The following is a 15,699-nucleotide window of genomic DNA, read 5'->3' as shown; positions in this document are numbered from 1 at the left end:
AAGTTTTTCTATCATTATTTTTAACTCTGCTACTTCAGCCTTCAAAAGCGGAGAGTATTCAATAAAACAGTAGGTGAAATGACAGATGCAGACTTCTAAGGAGTGTTAATTTCGTTTTAGCAAACAATGGCAGAAAACCGCAGTTTTGTGCATTTTTGCTGTGAAGAGTCCTTGCAATGAATACAGTATAAAGATGAATGAGACCCAGTGCAATAGCTCTCACCCTTTCTATTCAGCAGCACATTCTGAAATAAGGTACATCACCACATCTAAACATATCACTTGTGCCCTGGAGCACAAATTCCTTGCGTTGCAAGTAGTCCGCCTCCAAGCAATCGAAATGTAGGGCAACTCAAGAATTCAACTGTCTAAACACAGAATGACAGATTTTGGCTATTTGATTGGTTTAAAATAAAGTATTTAGTTCATTAAAATATATCTATAATTTGCTTGGAAATCAAATAGGAATTAATTGGAGTAAAATATTTGAAGATTATTTGGGATTGAGGAATTTGGAAATTAACTACTTACTGTCTTGTAAATAAGATTTGAACCATTTCTCCTTATATCTTGTTTTGGGGGTTTATTTTGCAATTGTACCTACAAATAGATCACATGCAATGTAAATACGATTGTGCTGTGTTATTAAATAGAAAGTGTCCCATTCACCCATGCCACCCATGATGTTTTTTAGTGTGGTAGCCATATTTTTCAGAGGATAAAGCCCTAGGCTTCATGACCTCAAGGCTCATGGAGGTTCTCCCCATTTTAAGCCTCATTATTGTGTTTTTCTGATTTTTACATAGAATCTGTTTTAACGATACAGGTCACTTAATACTTGACCTGTTTCATTATGTCTCAATGCAACTAAATCTGAAGTTGAACCCTAATCCTGCAGACTTAAACATGAAGATGACAAGTATTCATAGAACTGATCTTCTCTGTTGGTAGCAGTCACAAACCTTTTTACTCACTGTTGGATTTTATTTTGTCACACAAATAGGGCGGTATATCATTTGTAGTAGGCAGGGCCTGATTTTATTCATGCTATATTAATAAGTTAGTTCCATGGGTTTCCTGTTGTGGATAACTTCACATGGCTTTTGTGGGTAATCCAGCAGGCCTTTAGGTAACAAACTGGCTTTAATCCCCTTTCTGGCCCATTAAACACATACAATTTTGTCCCACTTATCAAGCTAAACAGCAATATGACAAACCATTTGGCTACAGAGCACAGAGGGAGTTTTTAAAAAGTGGCTTAGCAGTCTTTAAATTTCTGGATCCAGGAATATCTCAGAGCACAGTTCTTGTTCTTCAAGCATGCACATATACTTGCTTAAAGCAAACACCCTGCTTGACTAGTAGAGAAGCACGCCAGACTGCCTGAACTGTCTAAAACCTCTGCAAACAGCTAGTTCTTGCTTGATGGTGCCTTTTCTGAGTTGTTTGTCTGAAGGTCATCGCCTTTTGTTCCTCAGTTCATTCCAAGTGATTATCTTACAGCTCTTAGTTGAAGCGTGTTTGCATCTTGTCTATTGCTGTGGACAGATTGGTATAGTGTGCATTCTTAAACATGACCTCACAGGAACAACTAACTTTTGTCTAATGTTTATGTTACAAATGTGGTCAAGAACATTTTCTCCAAGCAATCTCTCTCTCGCCACCTAAAAAGTTAAACGGAGGCACATTTTACCTTACTCATGGCCATGATGGCCAAACAGACGTTATTGCAAACTTGCATGACTTTCCTTCCTCTGCGAATCTTACAAATGAAGATATTTTGAAGAATGTTGGTAACCAAACAGTTTTGGTGACCATTGACTACCATTGTATATATAAAAAAAAACTTCTTTCATGTTCCACAGAGGAAAGACATTCATATGTGTCTGTAACAGATTGATGGTGAGTGAATGATGACAAACGTTTCATTTTTGAGTGAATTATTTGCCAGATAGGAGAGATGAAGGTTGAAGGGTGAGTTCTATTCAGAATTGAACTAAGATTGCTTTTTAAATTCCTGAATTTAAGTTGAATTTCAATTGAGGTATAGGATATAGAAATGCAATTCAGATTGGAATGTAAGGAAGAAGAATGTAAGTGAATTGAAATTCAGTACAAAGGCTTTTAGGTTAAAAAAAACAAAACAAAAAAACATTGAATGTTGGCCTGACAGAGGCTTAAAAGTTTAGAAAATTGTTTAGAAGCCTTGAAGTTTGAATGTATATGGATATAGATATGGATGGATGGATGTTTTTGTCAAATTAGCTCATTTTTACCTAAGGCTTCTGTGGTAAAAAAAAATTTTACTCTAGCTGGGAGTTCAGCATACTGTGAGATGTCATGAGAAAGTTCTTGCAATGAACTCCAGAAGATAACTCTTGAGTTCGGCTACCCGTCGCTCTCCCTTAAGTGCAGTCTCTGGCAGTAAGAATAATACATGTTCAGACTTGATTCAATTTGACATTTGGATTCAACACTTCATGCACTACAATTTCATCCCATGCTGATCCACCAAAAGCTGGAGGTTTCAGAAATGGAGGAATACTGTAGTGCAAGATGAACTGACAGGGCAAATTTCAAAGGTCAATTTGAGGGTGAAAGACTCATAAAGTCTTGATGAGAAACTTTTTGGAAAATCTCACGTCAGAGGTTATTCAGCATCTCTGTGTGGTTGTCTGCACATCTGTGACTTCATCTTGCTATTGTTTCTGTTGTGTTTTTAAATACATGACTCCCTCTGTGAATTCCATGGAGACAAGCGGAGGTGAAACGACTGAGGTGCGGAAAGATGGTAGCCTGGGGAAAGACAGCCAGACAGGCTCCAGCCTTCTCCACCCTCAAGTGCCTAATTTTGGTTTTTGCTCATGTTCTCCTGTTCAGTGGCAAAACAAAGCTTCCACCGTGTGGCCTGCCGCACAAGACGTCGGGACTGAGTTTGCACTTGTTATGCTGGTACAAAGAGATCTTCACACATCAAATCTACAGGTCTTGGCAAAAGTCCCAACTGATAAGAGGGGATCTAACATCAAGCCTCAGCCAATGAAACTATCTTCCAATTCCACGTTCTTTAGCAGCGTTTGATAATGAACTTAACTTGAGGCAAGCCCCTGGCAGGTTCATGCAACAAAATGAATAGCTTATAATCAGCATCATTTCAATCCAGGCTGGCATTTATGAGAGTAATTTAGCCGTGATTTGTGATAAAAATGAAGGTGCGAGATTCTTATCTTGATTGTGTCTTGGAATTTTATTACAAAGCTTCTTTTCAGAGTGTTGAGTGGAAACTCTTGTGTCTGTTGTGGAAATATTAATCCACCTCATGAATGGCCCCTTATCATCAGGTCCCATTTTAAATGGTGGGGAATTAGAAAGCAAACACACAACAGACTCTTTCAATGCTCAATAATTCAACTTTAACTCCTTTAATAGCGGGATTGGTCTTTAAATATAAGTACGGATAACATATGCACTGCAATCAAAAGATAAAACATTTCAGAGTCAATCATTTACACCATTTAGTATCATTCACATGGTCTTTGAAGTTTGTTGTGGTAAAAACATTGAGCGGATGCATAATTGTGTATATGTATTATGAGTTGCATTGTGTGTGTGTGTGTGTGTGTGTGTATACTGTAATAATATATTTCTTTGCTGGTCTGATAAGGTGGTTTATTGGCTTTTACGAAGTGCTGCTGATACTTGAGAGATGAGAAATGTGTTCAATTCTTTTGAGCTTTTAGATTGATTGCTGTACTTGTGACATTGTCTTAAGCATCTGAGGCATTTTAAAAGGGTTCATTCATTGTCAATGTTTACTTGTTAGTTTGTCCTTTCTGTTATATAATGGAGTGGGCATTTTGGTCATTTTGTGAGAAGCTTTTTATGAAATTGTGTTGTCGAGTTGTCTTGCATTCGCAATTATTAATTTATACTACCATTCACAAGTTCTTATGCTTTTTCTTTGTTTTATTTACAGTAAAACAGTAATATTATGAAAGATTTGTACAATTTAAAGTAGCTGTTTTCCCTTTTAAAATATTTTAAAATGCAATTTCTTCCTGTAATGGAAAAGCTACATTTTTTAGCAGCCATTTCTCACTCAATCCTTCAGAAATCATTATAATATGCTGATTTGGAGCTCAAGAAACATTATTACATATTACATCTATAACATGCTGCTTAATATTTTTGTTGAAACCATGATATTGCAGAATAAAAGTATACATTTCTTTAAAAAATAAACGTACTCCAAACCTTTGAACGGTTGAGTATATTTCACTTTGTTTTTAAATCTATATTTATACATTTTAATTTCCACATTTTATCTCATAAGGAACCGTTAGACCTCCTCCCCCATCAAAAAGACTCCCAGGGTTTTTTTTTTTTAAGAGTTGGATGAGAATTAAAGAGACGTGGGGGGTTCATATCAACACAATGGAGTAGGCGGGTTAAGTGATGGCTAAGGTTATTGACCTTTACACCATGGACCTTTTCGTAAGCAACACTATAGTGTGAGGGTCAAACCTCGACAGGAAGTGTGTAATGTGTGACTGACTGTAGCAGAAAAACGAGTTGAACTCATTAGGGAATTAACCAGTATCATTCTCTTTGTTGTGGATTTGTAAACTGCCTTTGGCTCACTTACTAGTTAATTGTATGGGGGTATTTAATATCCACATTTTATATGAAGATTCCACCAGTTTTCTTTTACCATTAAACTTTTCAAAGTTTAGGATATTAAATGCTCAGCTACACTATCTGTCTGGGGAAAAAAAAGAACTAAGATCAAAGCTTGTCCTCAGTTGAACTAGTTGTGCCTCGCTCGGGTTGAAGTCAGAGGGTCTTTTTAGCAGCGGTTTGCTCATTAACCCTCTGATGGTCTATATTTATGTCTACACTCGTGTTTTTTGGGGTCTCCAGAGACCCCAGACAATAACATTTAATTTTGTAACAAGATAATAGTTTTTTTTTTTTTACAAATGTAATTTTATTCTGTTTGTTAATGTTTTTACTCAACATTTGTACAGTTTTTGGAGAATTTATGATATCTTTTAAATTTCTATAAATAAATAAATAAATATTTATTTAAATAAGCTTTTTACAAAAAAAACAGCATATGATGTAAAATTCACTTTATAAAAGACCCAGATTTCTAACTTTCATTCATGGGGATAACATGGATCATTTTAAATGGTTTAATGTAACATTTATGCCCATTTTTTGGAAAATGCAGTTTTAAAATTAAAAAAATATCACTTTAACCACTAGATGGCCATAGAGCTCCACTATATGCTATTTGCTATTTGACTACCTGAAAGATATCTTTTCACAAGTTGGATTCAGTTGGATTCATATCTAAATATTATAAAATCACAATTATAACAAAAATAAAATATTTTTGTCAAAGTTTAGCATTTTTTTGTACTGAACCCACCCCCCCCCCCCCCCCCCCCCATAATTTTGACAAATTATAGCCCTATAAATGTTCCTGTGTGTGTGCGTGTGTGTGTGAGTGTGCACATTTTCAATGTGTCAGTGTCACCAATTTATTTTTGTGGTGGTACTGCATTTTGGATGATTTTATTTGACAAATGATAAGAGAACAGTTTTTATAGTCTCAAAAATGTATTCCTCTATATGTGTGTGTGTGTGTGTGTGTGTGTGTGTGCGCGTGTTGTGAGCAAAATAATTTAGCATTGTGGATGTTTTTTGCATTGGTGGAAGTGTGCCACTTTATTTGTGCCATTTCTGTCGATGTGTTCTGCGTTGTTTCTGATTTTGATGATGAATTTTGTATATTTTGATTGCGGGGTCTCCAGAGACCCCGAAGACCACGAGTGTCACAATTTTTGTCACGCTAACATAAAAACAGATATCATTCCAATTTAATTTTTTTTTTGTAGATCTAGAAAGTGTGAAGAGCCGTAGAAGGTTTCATACCATTTGGACAAAGGGAACATTTTTTTTAATTTGAGCAAAAGTCATTTGGGGTCAAAAAGACCCCGTAAACCATCAGAGGGTTAATCCCTGAAGCCCCTGCTTCTCAGTCGTGCCTAGATGCCTACAAACAAACCTGTGGGTATATTAATAGAAGGTAATTACATGTGCTCGGGGTCGTGCTTTTTGCCTTCCCTTTAGACACTGGCATTCTTTATCTTGTCAGCTGCAAATAGCAGACGGCCTCCACCCTCTTTCTTATGCGGAACCGAGTCAGCAAAGTGTGCTTACATTTGTAGCAGTCAGGCAAAGTAAACAAACCCCTCTGATTGTTCACCGCCCTGCCTCCACACACAGGGATCCACAGACATAATTAATCTCATCAGTTCAAAGCTCATCACCTGCAAGCTCAGTTCAACAGCCAAACCCACTGGAACTGTGTTTTCTCTTCCACATTTTCACATTTCTAATGGAGCAAAAAAAGTTAGACAAGTTGGAATTGTTTACACCTGGTATTTATGTATCAGGTGATCAGATCACAAGTGGCCAGCCTGGACAAATTGCTTGACTGTTTTCCACCAAGGTGAACGTCAAGGTCTGTAATGTAATCATAATCATAAAAGATTTCTTTAAGGCTGAAGAGTTGTCTAGTTCAGGCAACCCACTGCCACTGACTATAATGGAAGATTCATTCTCTTTCCTTTGATATTCTCTTTCTCTTTGGCACAGTTCTCTCACGATGTCTCTGCGTTGAAAGGAATGCTCTTGTTCTTTGTGTCGCCTGTCTTTACTCCCCGGACGAGGGTTGGCTAATAATGGCCAGTCTCTGTACTATGGAATGATTTACAGATAGACAGCACTGAGAGACAGCTAATGCTCAATTTCTTTGCGTTCCCTGTGGTTATCCAACGGCTGTCTTTGCCTCACCACCTGTCTTTTCCTCTTTTCCTCTCCTGTCATCCGTATTAACATCAAACGAACACTACACTTAGCCTCTCTCTGTTCAGGTGCCATGACAGTTATTGTAAGCAGTGCAAAACACCTGGATAGAGTCTGCTTTGCCTCTTAATGGGGAAAACTGTAATTTGCAGCGGAAAGATTGTGAAAAAAGAGAGGTACGGAAGGGGAGGGAAATCCTTCAAGGTATTTTCAGAGGGAAGTGCTGATCTGTCATTAGCTTTGACTGTTTTGTCATTTTACAGGCTATGGGCGAAAATTACAGTTCTGTACGATCAACGCAGTAAAGGGAAGCTGATAACGTTTATGGTAAATGTAATTAATTTATTGAAGATTTGTATTTCCATTCCTTTACCTGCTTTAGGGCTTCATAGAGTAGTTCAAATCTTATCTTAGGGATAATGGTTGGGGAAACTTGGTTAGAAGTTTTACTTTGATATACTTGGTTTCTCTGTGCAAAAGAGGTGTTTGAATTAAAATGTTGCTGAAATGATCAATGCAGTGAAAGCATTCAAGCTTTCTCTCTTTCTCTCTGGCTTGACAGAGCCGTGAATAACTACTGTGCTCTTTTCTCCTGGGTAAGTTTGACAACACGTTCACTTTGATAATCTTGATCCAGGTGTGATCTAGGTGTGTCATTCCTTTCAAATACTTTCATGGAGCAGCTTAGTGAGTCATGTCATACATGCATAAGTTTGGGGTCAGTAAATTTTCTTTTTCTTTCTTTTTTTAAAGAAATTGTTCATTCTGATTGATACATCAAGAAAAGCGTAAATTGATCAAAAGTGACAAAGACATTTATAATGTTACAGTAGATTTTGATTTCAAATAAATAATGCTATTTTAAAGGTATAGCGGAGGATCTTTCCAAATTTTAGATAAGACCCGCCCTCTCCACTTTTTGAAAAGTTTGATTGATTCACCAGAATGATTGACAATTAGGAGGACCAATAGTATAGGTTACCCACCAGGAAGTAAAACATCCTCCGCTATACCTTTAAGCTTGACTGGAGTATGGTTGCTGAAATTCAGCTTTGCTATCCCAGGAATAAACTACATTTAAAAATATTTTAAAATAGAAAACAGTTTTATATAATATTTTACAATATTACAGTTTATACTGTATTTTGTATAAAATAAATGCAGCCTTGACTTCTTTTAACTCTTTCCCCGCCATTGTTTTCACTTTTATACTATAGGGGCCGCTATTACTCATCTTCTGAAATAGTACAGAAATTCCAGATCCAAAAACAAGTGAAGAAGAAGCAGCAGAAACAAGCAAAAGAAGCATTATGCACATGTAAGCTATGTGAACATTAAACATAAATCAAAACTGCCTAACAAAATGAATTGTCAAACCCACGAAGAGGTAACAACTGTGCAAACTTTGTCGGTTTTAATGGACTCAATCTACTCGACCCATTTTTTTATCATAGTTCTGAATCTGATCCGAAAAAATTATTTGACAAATACACAATTTTCTTAACTTATTGTTCAAAATGTTGCTTTTTTTATGGAACTTTACAAATATTGATAAAAATAGAATGCATGAAACTAAAATAAAATGTTTTTGTTCTCTGTTCTTTCTTATGATACATTGTATGTTCAGATATTCATGCAACAAAATATTCTAGGGGCCATGAACATTTTGTGCAAATTATTAAAAATGCTGGTGCTGGCGGGGAAAGAGTTAAAAATATAAAAAATCTTACCACCCTTTGATTTGTGAACGGTAGTGCGTAGACACACAAAACTTTCTTCTTTTTGAAATGGACATAACTTGCAGTTCATTCACAACTTATTATTGTTAATTATAATGCTTTATATTGCTGTGGTGCTGTAGATTCAACAGCAGTGGGGCAAGAAAACTGACACATTTCATTTCAATGCGAATTTGTTTAACTTTACCTCAATGTCATAGAGATGTCTTATTCAATGTCCCTTTTAGGGTATCCACATAAGAAACATTCACCATTCATGGTCAAGCAGTAGTTCAGAGCCTAAATTGGTTTTAACAACCTGACAGACGTTCCACTCCCTGCCCTTAAGTCATACCAAAACAAAGCCATATTAATGAGTACCAGAGGCACTCAAGATAAGCCATATACAAAAGCCTCCTCTTTTTGTCCCCCCTGAGGTAAGATTTAGCTTTTGGTACCCAGTGTTTCTTTACAACTGTTTCATGGAAAGGGAGTGATAATGAGAGAGCAGAGCTTTCACCCACTTCTACTTCATCCTACATTATGTGTGAGGATCACAGAGTCTCTGCCATTAACCATGCTTAACCACATTACTGCACGGATCACATTGGAGGTTTGCCGTATAGAAGCACCCTGGTGTTGGCTTTAAATGTCGAAAGTAAAAAAGTTTTCATTCTTTTTAAACCCTAAAATGTATATGTGTGTCTTAAAAGACACAGATTTCCCTAGAAGATGAATGGGGCTAAAAATAACATTTGCATTTTATGGTTAATTGTATTAAACAGACGTTTCTGACTCAGTGTTTTGGGGGGGAATCGACCAACAAATCACTTAGGCTAAGTTATCTCTGTATATTAGGCTGGGATATGAGATTTTAACATTGAAAAATGAATAATGTGATCTTGAGATCTGTGAAGCAAAACACACGTTACCCAGAGAATAGAAGATTGACCTTTAAGTGGCCGTGTTGCTGTTTTTCCAGTCATTCAGGAATGGGTCAGGAGGTGGACAGGTGTAAGCAGTCAAGGGGCACGTTTTATTGAGCACACTCCCTCTGGAATACAAGTGTTTTACTGCATTGACTGACACTTGTTTAAATAGATCATAATACTTTAACAGATAAGATGTCCACTAGCTGCCATGCTAAATATGTACTCAACCTAAATCCACAAATTATGCAGTATTCACTTGTTTTCCTGCGTTGTTTATGGTTTGGATTGATATATTATATAGAATCTTAGAGTCAAAAGGTAAAGTGGTTCTGTACTCTTATGAAATGACATTGATAGAAACAGTGGATCAGGTTATGGAGTAACTTATAAATCAGAAAGTTACATCTACTAACATCAGTACTGCGTCTTTGAGCAAGACATGTAACCACAAGTTGTTCCAGGAGGGCTGTCTCTGCAAAATGTTCACTTCAATTTGCTTTTTTATCTCTCTTTTATTAGAAAAATTATGAGCTAGTTTCTTTCAATAGCTTTGGTACTATTTTAAGTTGTTGTAAATTGTCAACACATCTCCAAACACATATTCAAAAACAGTTTTTGGTATGTTAATATATATATATATATATATATATATATATATATACTGTATATAATTTGTATTATAAATAAATATAAATATTTTATATATAAATATAATTTTTTTTCTTAAATATATACATGCATGTGTGTGTATATATATACAAAATAATTATGCACAGTACACACACATATATTATGTAAACACAAACTTTTATTTTGGATGTGATTAATCATGATTAATCATTTCACAGCCCTAGAAAATATATCTAGCATTGTTTGAGGTTGAAATAATACTACAATTTGTAAATTGCAAGAAAATCTTTTTTTTTTTTTTGTAATAAGACCGAATGTTCTCATAACAGGTCACAGTTATCATGTTTTTTTAAACTATGGTTATATGACAGTAAACGTACTGTACAGTCCTAATGAAAACTCAATAACAGGTTTTAACTAGCTGTGGCACAACTGTCTAGTCTGATGTTTTGTACCAAGAGTTTTGAGAAGTGACCACCTACTTGTGAAATTAGATAAAATAAAAAACTTTAAACTAAAAGGGAATTTTGTTTCTCTTCATTTTAGGATTCAATTATTGGCAACAAAGGCAACTAAGAAAGTTTTAGCATTCAAATAATTGGCATTTCATGGGATATTGTATATTGTATCTCTTTCTTATGTTTTATTTCTTTATGAATATCCACACAAATACCACCATGACATGATGGGAGTCATGGTCAATCAGGAGCTCAGTCAAGGTTTAACAATCAGACAGGTTTAACAATTCCACCCCTGCCCTAGAGTCATGCCATGACAAAGCCATATAATGAGCACTAGATGCATTCAAGCTAAGCCATATACAAAAGCCTTGTCTTTTTGGCCCCCCAGGAGAAAGACAAGACACAATGTTTGGTAACCAGTGTTTTTTTTCCCCAACTAAACAATGAGAAGGGGGGTTGAGAGATTCCATCAGCCCTCTATTTCAGCCTGTATGCAAGAATCACAGAAAAACATCTGTTTAGTGTCCCATCTGGAGAAAGTGTAGCATATCACTGCGTATTACTTTGCCAGCACATTCTTTTTGTTGAGATGTTTTGTGATGAACATGAAATGGTACTTTAAATGTGTGCAATACCAGGCTGGTACCTCAGGACAGAGGAGATGAAAGAGGTTGTAAGACTCAAATACAACAGTATCTTTTCACATCCTTTGCTTTTCAGGGGTCAGGTCCCGGTCAGCACATTGTCTTGTACCAGTTCTGTTACTCTGATGAGGTGTGGTGTAACTTGAACAAGCAGTTCACAGAAAATGTAGCCTATATTGTTCTCCCAAAAAAAAAACTCCCACATGGATCAAACAGAGCAAAACAGTGAATCACAGTATGACAAATGTGTAAACATCTAACACCCCCCCCCCCCCCAACACCCCCCCCCCCCCCCCCCCACACACACACACACACACATATAGGTACAGTATATTAGCTATTTACATTATATAGAATGAATCATTATTTGTACCTATTAGAATCACAATCCCGGTTTCACAGATGAGGTTTAAGCTTAGTCCCAGACTAAAATGCATGTTTGTGCTGTTTTAACTGAGAACAACTTGCACTGACGGATCTTAAAATATGTAATTGCCATTGTTTTGTCTCAAGATGCACACAGTAATGTTTTTTTCTTAGGCATATTTATAAAAGCTACTTAAATGTCATAATTAAACTAAGGCCTAATCCTGGCTTAATCTAAGCCCTGTTTGTGAAACCAGGCCAAAAAACTTTAAATGTTCATTCTGCGTTTGGAGCATATTTAAAATGACCTAAACTTTAAACTTGTAATGTGCATTACCTTTTTTAATAAGACCTTGCAGCACTTATGAGTTGTCATGGCATACCAAATTCCATTATTGCTACAAGTGCCATGTTCTTATCTTTCAAAGAATCACAACAACAAGAGTGGATCCTCCAAATTAGCCAAATGTGGTGAACCAGGGCACTTTTTGTTGCTTCCATTCAGATTATTTAAATAGGGATGTGAGTGCCAGAGATGGGGGTCCCAGGGGGCAGAAAGAGGGAAAGGCTTTTGTCACCATAAACTTACTATGCACCCCACAATGAGATGGCAAGGCTGAGTTATGTGCGAAATCCTGCTACATTGAGTCGACTGGTCACCATGAATGCGTTCATTGTTAGAAACCCTTCACTGTGTTCTAAAGGAGCTGACCTTGATCCAAAACCTGTGCCTTCATCATCCTCACAATCCACCCTGCTTGTCTTCCAAAGATTTGTGCTTTTCTTCCCTTTCGCCGAGGTTCAAAGAGTTAGGGCATTCTCAGATGTGTTAGCCAGGCACGTATGCCAGAGACCCATTACTTCTGTCCTCAAAGTCTGTCCATAAAACCAATTTATGATCTCCAGGACTTACTGTGAGGAAAAAAATTCTAGATTTTGGTCTACCATTGGCTCTGTCCATATTTTTGACTTGGCTTTGATTTTATTAGTTGCTTTGAGAAGGTGCCATGCTCTGAATGGCTCCCTGATGAATAGTGTTTCCAAGCGCTATTTCATTCAATTGCATGATGCTTGTCCTATATAGATTCAAGCAGTTTGTCTTACTATAAAGATTGATTTTTAGCAATTGCACATACTTCTCTTACACATTCATCACAACAATATATAAAAAGTCATCATACAAAGGAGATGGATATTCAGAATCAACTGCTTTGTTTTATAGATCTCCTTCCTGTTGTTCATCACAAAATACACATTCTCAGAGTGACATAGGCTTTCACAATGTTTGGCTCTGGTAGAACTATACCTTTTTTAAACTTAAGTTTAGATAGCAACTGTAACATTTCATGCAAGTGTTTGTGAAAACATGGAACAACTAATTAAGGTAATAAAGAGCTGTAGTATCATGCATCTTTTTATTTTATTTTAAAATAAAATATATTTCAGGGAGCTCTGGTGGTAATCCTTGTTGTCTTAGTGAGATGGGGAAAAAAACTGCTGATGGGACTTAACATAAAATACATATTTTTTCTCTAGCTAGTGATCACCATGTATTTTCTCTGAAAAGAAAAGCAGTTTTGACTTTTTGTTCCCTGGGTAAATATGGAGTTTTTGAAAGTTACATTTAAAATCTACTTGACTCAAGGGTTCACAAGTTATAGTTTTTGGGCCCAACGCTTCTCGTTGTGAGACCCATTTCTCAAGTAGAATGCTTGTAGTCCACTGTATTTGGTCACAGTGCTAAAACTTCCCAAATCGTATACAAAAACTCTAGCAGGATTTTTTTCTAACTACAGTGCTGTGCTTTGATGTGTTGCCAGTGGATTGCTGTGCTCTTTTGTGTGCCTGGTCTGGGTAAGATGCCTGGAGTTCTCTGGAGGGCAGCCACTTATCCAATGTGTGTCCAGAGACTTGTCCAACGTGCAACACATGCTAGGTAGCACCAGCGCTAGGGCTGACACTTGGCGCTATGCTTCACTGCCTTTCTTTTTTTTCTCTTTTTTTTTTACTTCAACTCTCTTTAAACCTGCACATAAAAACATGCCCTCTCACATGAGGTGGATTAAATTTGTATTTGGTAAGAATACATTTAAAAAAAGAGACACAGTAGCTTCCTCAATGGTTAAAACTTCAATTTCCTTTTCTATTCTGGACCAGTTTCCCCAGAAATGTTGATTTTGTTCTCACAGGATGGAAACGCTATTTTATTTTATTTTGCAAATTATTTCAATGATATTGTGATTTTTATAACCTAAGCTCATTATTAAACATGCCTGTGGGGACATTTCTGCAAAATTATGTTATATTGCTTCTTGCACATTTCACAACATTTTCATAATGAAATGTCCAGTGAGTCATGCTTTTATCACGTTCACTTTTATCCGAAACGATGAATGCGAATCTGGCAATGTTTGTTACAATGATAGTTGTATGGATTGCCGCAGTTGGGAAATAAAGTGTCTGAGGGGCGCTAAATGGTTCATTCTATCGCATTTGAAAATAACGTACTTTCTACACTAAACTCTACACATAAACCTAACCAATAGTGTTAACAAAAGCAAACACATTTGCTGAAGCAACCATGCCATTTTAGCTTCAAATCTTTGATTTCTCATTACTTGTGTGTGTTTTTATTTTTTTTATTTTTTTATTTTTTTTAACAAAACTCATACCTGAGTGTTTGTGGTGATTAATGTCATATGTTAATACAAATATCAAAATGTAATAGTTTATAAATCAGGCACTGTGATAAATATGTTTTGAGATCGACATATCATATGTGACCCTGGACCACAAAACCAGTCTTATGGGTATTTTTTTTTAAATTGAGATTTATACATCATCTGAAAGCTGAATACATAATATTTCCATTGATGTATGGTTTGTTAGGATAGGACAATATTTGGCCGAGATACAACTATTTGAAAATCTGGAATCTGAGGGTGCAGAAAAATCGAAATATTAAAAAAATCGCCTTTAAAGTTGTTCATTTCTATTGGCGATTGTGCTGCATCCACTCACAAAAATACGTTTTTTATATAATTAAGGTGGGAAATTTACAAAATATCTTCATGGAACATGATCTTTACTTAATACCTAATGATTTTTGGCATAAAAGAAAAATAGATAATTTTGACCCATACAATGTTTTGTTGGCTATTGCCACATATATACCCGTGCGACTTAAGGCTGGTTTTGTGATCCAGGGTCACATATTTGTTCAAGGAACCACATGAAAATTTGTCTTTATTAATTGATAATCTGCCCTAATTTGTTGGAAAAGTAACAAAAGTTGTGCCACTACTAGTGTTCATTTCACCGGGAAACTAAAGTGAATTGTATTGGTACGTACGCAAAAATGTAGAAGCACGTTTTTTCCAGTGAGCCCATGTTGGATTTTTAACAACTGGAATGGAAACATAGCTTGTTAGAGACTGTAAGTCTCTTAATGACAAAATAGTCCTTTAGTTCTGCTAATTGTTTCTACTTCTAATCTACTGTACATAACATGACATCAGCCACTTCTGGTAACCTTTTTTTTAAAGAAGAGGTCTATAGCTGCTTTCAGTCTTTATCTTTGTGCCCAATATACTGTAGTAGCTATAGTACAACTGTTCAGAGCTATTTGTAGAACACCAGGTCAGGGAGATATGTACTTGCATGTGTTACATTCAGTGTTGTCTCTCTCAGAGGAAGCTGTTAGACCTGCTTTGTGTGAATGATTTGCTTGTCAGACTAAGCACAGAAGCAAAGACATTGACTGGAGCCTGTCCATTCCTCTTTTCACTTCCTGATGTTCTCTACCCTTGGGCTTTTTCTGTTTCTATGTTTTTTGAACTCCCTAGTTTTAAAAAGCTTACTTCTAGCTCTAGGGACTCAGTCGGAAGAAGTGCATGGGAAGGTCAGATGTTCTCTATTTTGAATTACTGTACACACAAAGTAATTAAGGTGCACTTTGATGAACCATGCTTGGGGAGGTTGGCTCAGAGAGGCTGCGTTTTGAAAGTACGGCTCTATCTATATAGTAACAAGTTCAAGTGCCTTTGAAAACAGCCTCGACTCCTTGATAGAG

General features: G+C 36.3%; 1 protein-coding gene and 1 long non-coding RNA gene across 3 annotated transcripts in view; both read left to right on the top strand.

Annotated features, from left to right (window-relative positions):
- The window catches only part of fras1 (Fraser extracellular matrix complex subunit 1), a 118,854-nt gene that overhangs the window by 3,543 nt on the left and 99,612 nt on the right, over positions 1 to 15,699 (top strand). The gene's annotated exons all lie outside the window — the stretch shown is intronic.
- On the top strand, positions 909 to 6,495 carry LOC309498237. Its single transcript, XR_014205888.1, has 3 exons — positions 909 to 3,963; positions 4,016 to 4,878; positions 6,034 to 6,495. It is a non-coding gene; the product is annotated as an uncharacterized lncRNA (long non-coding RNA).

This window comes from Leuciscus leuciscus (genome assembly GCF_965113295.1).
Source record: "Leuciscus leuciscus genome assembly, chromosome: 5".
NCBI lineage: Eukaryota > Metazoa > Chordata > Actinopteri > Cypriniformes > Leuciscidae > Leuciscus > Leuciscus leuciscus.
The sequence above is the reverse complement of the archived record's forward strand: the minus strand, read 5'-3'. Positions and strand labels throughout refer to the sequence as shown.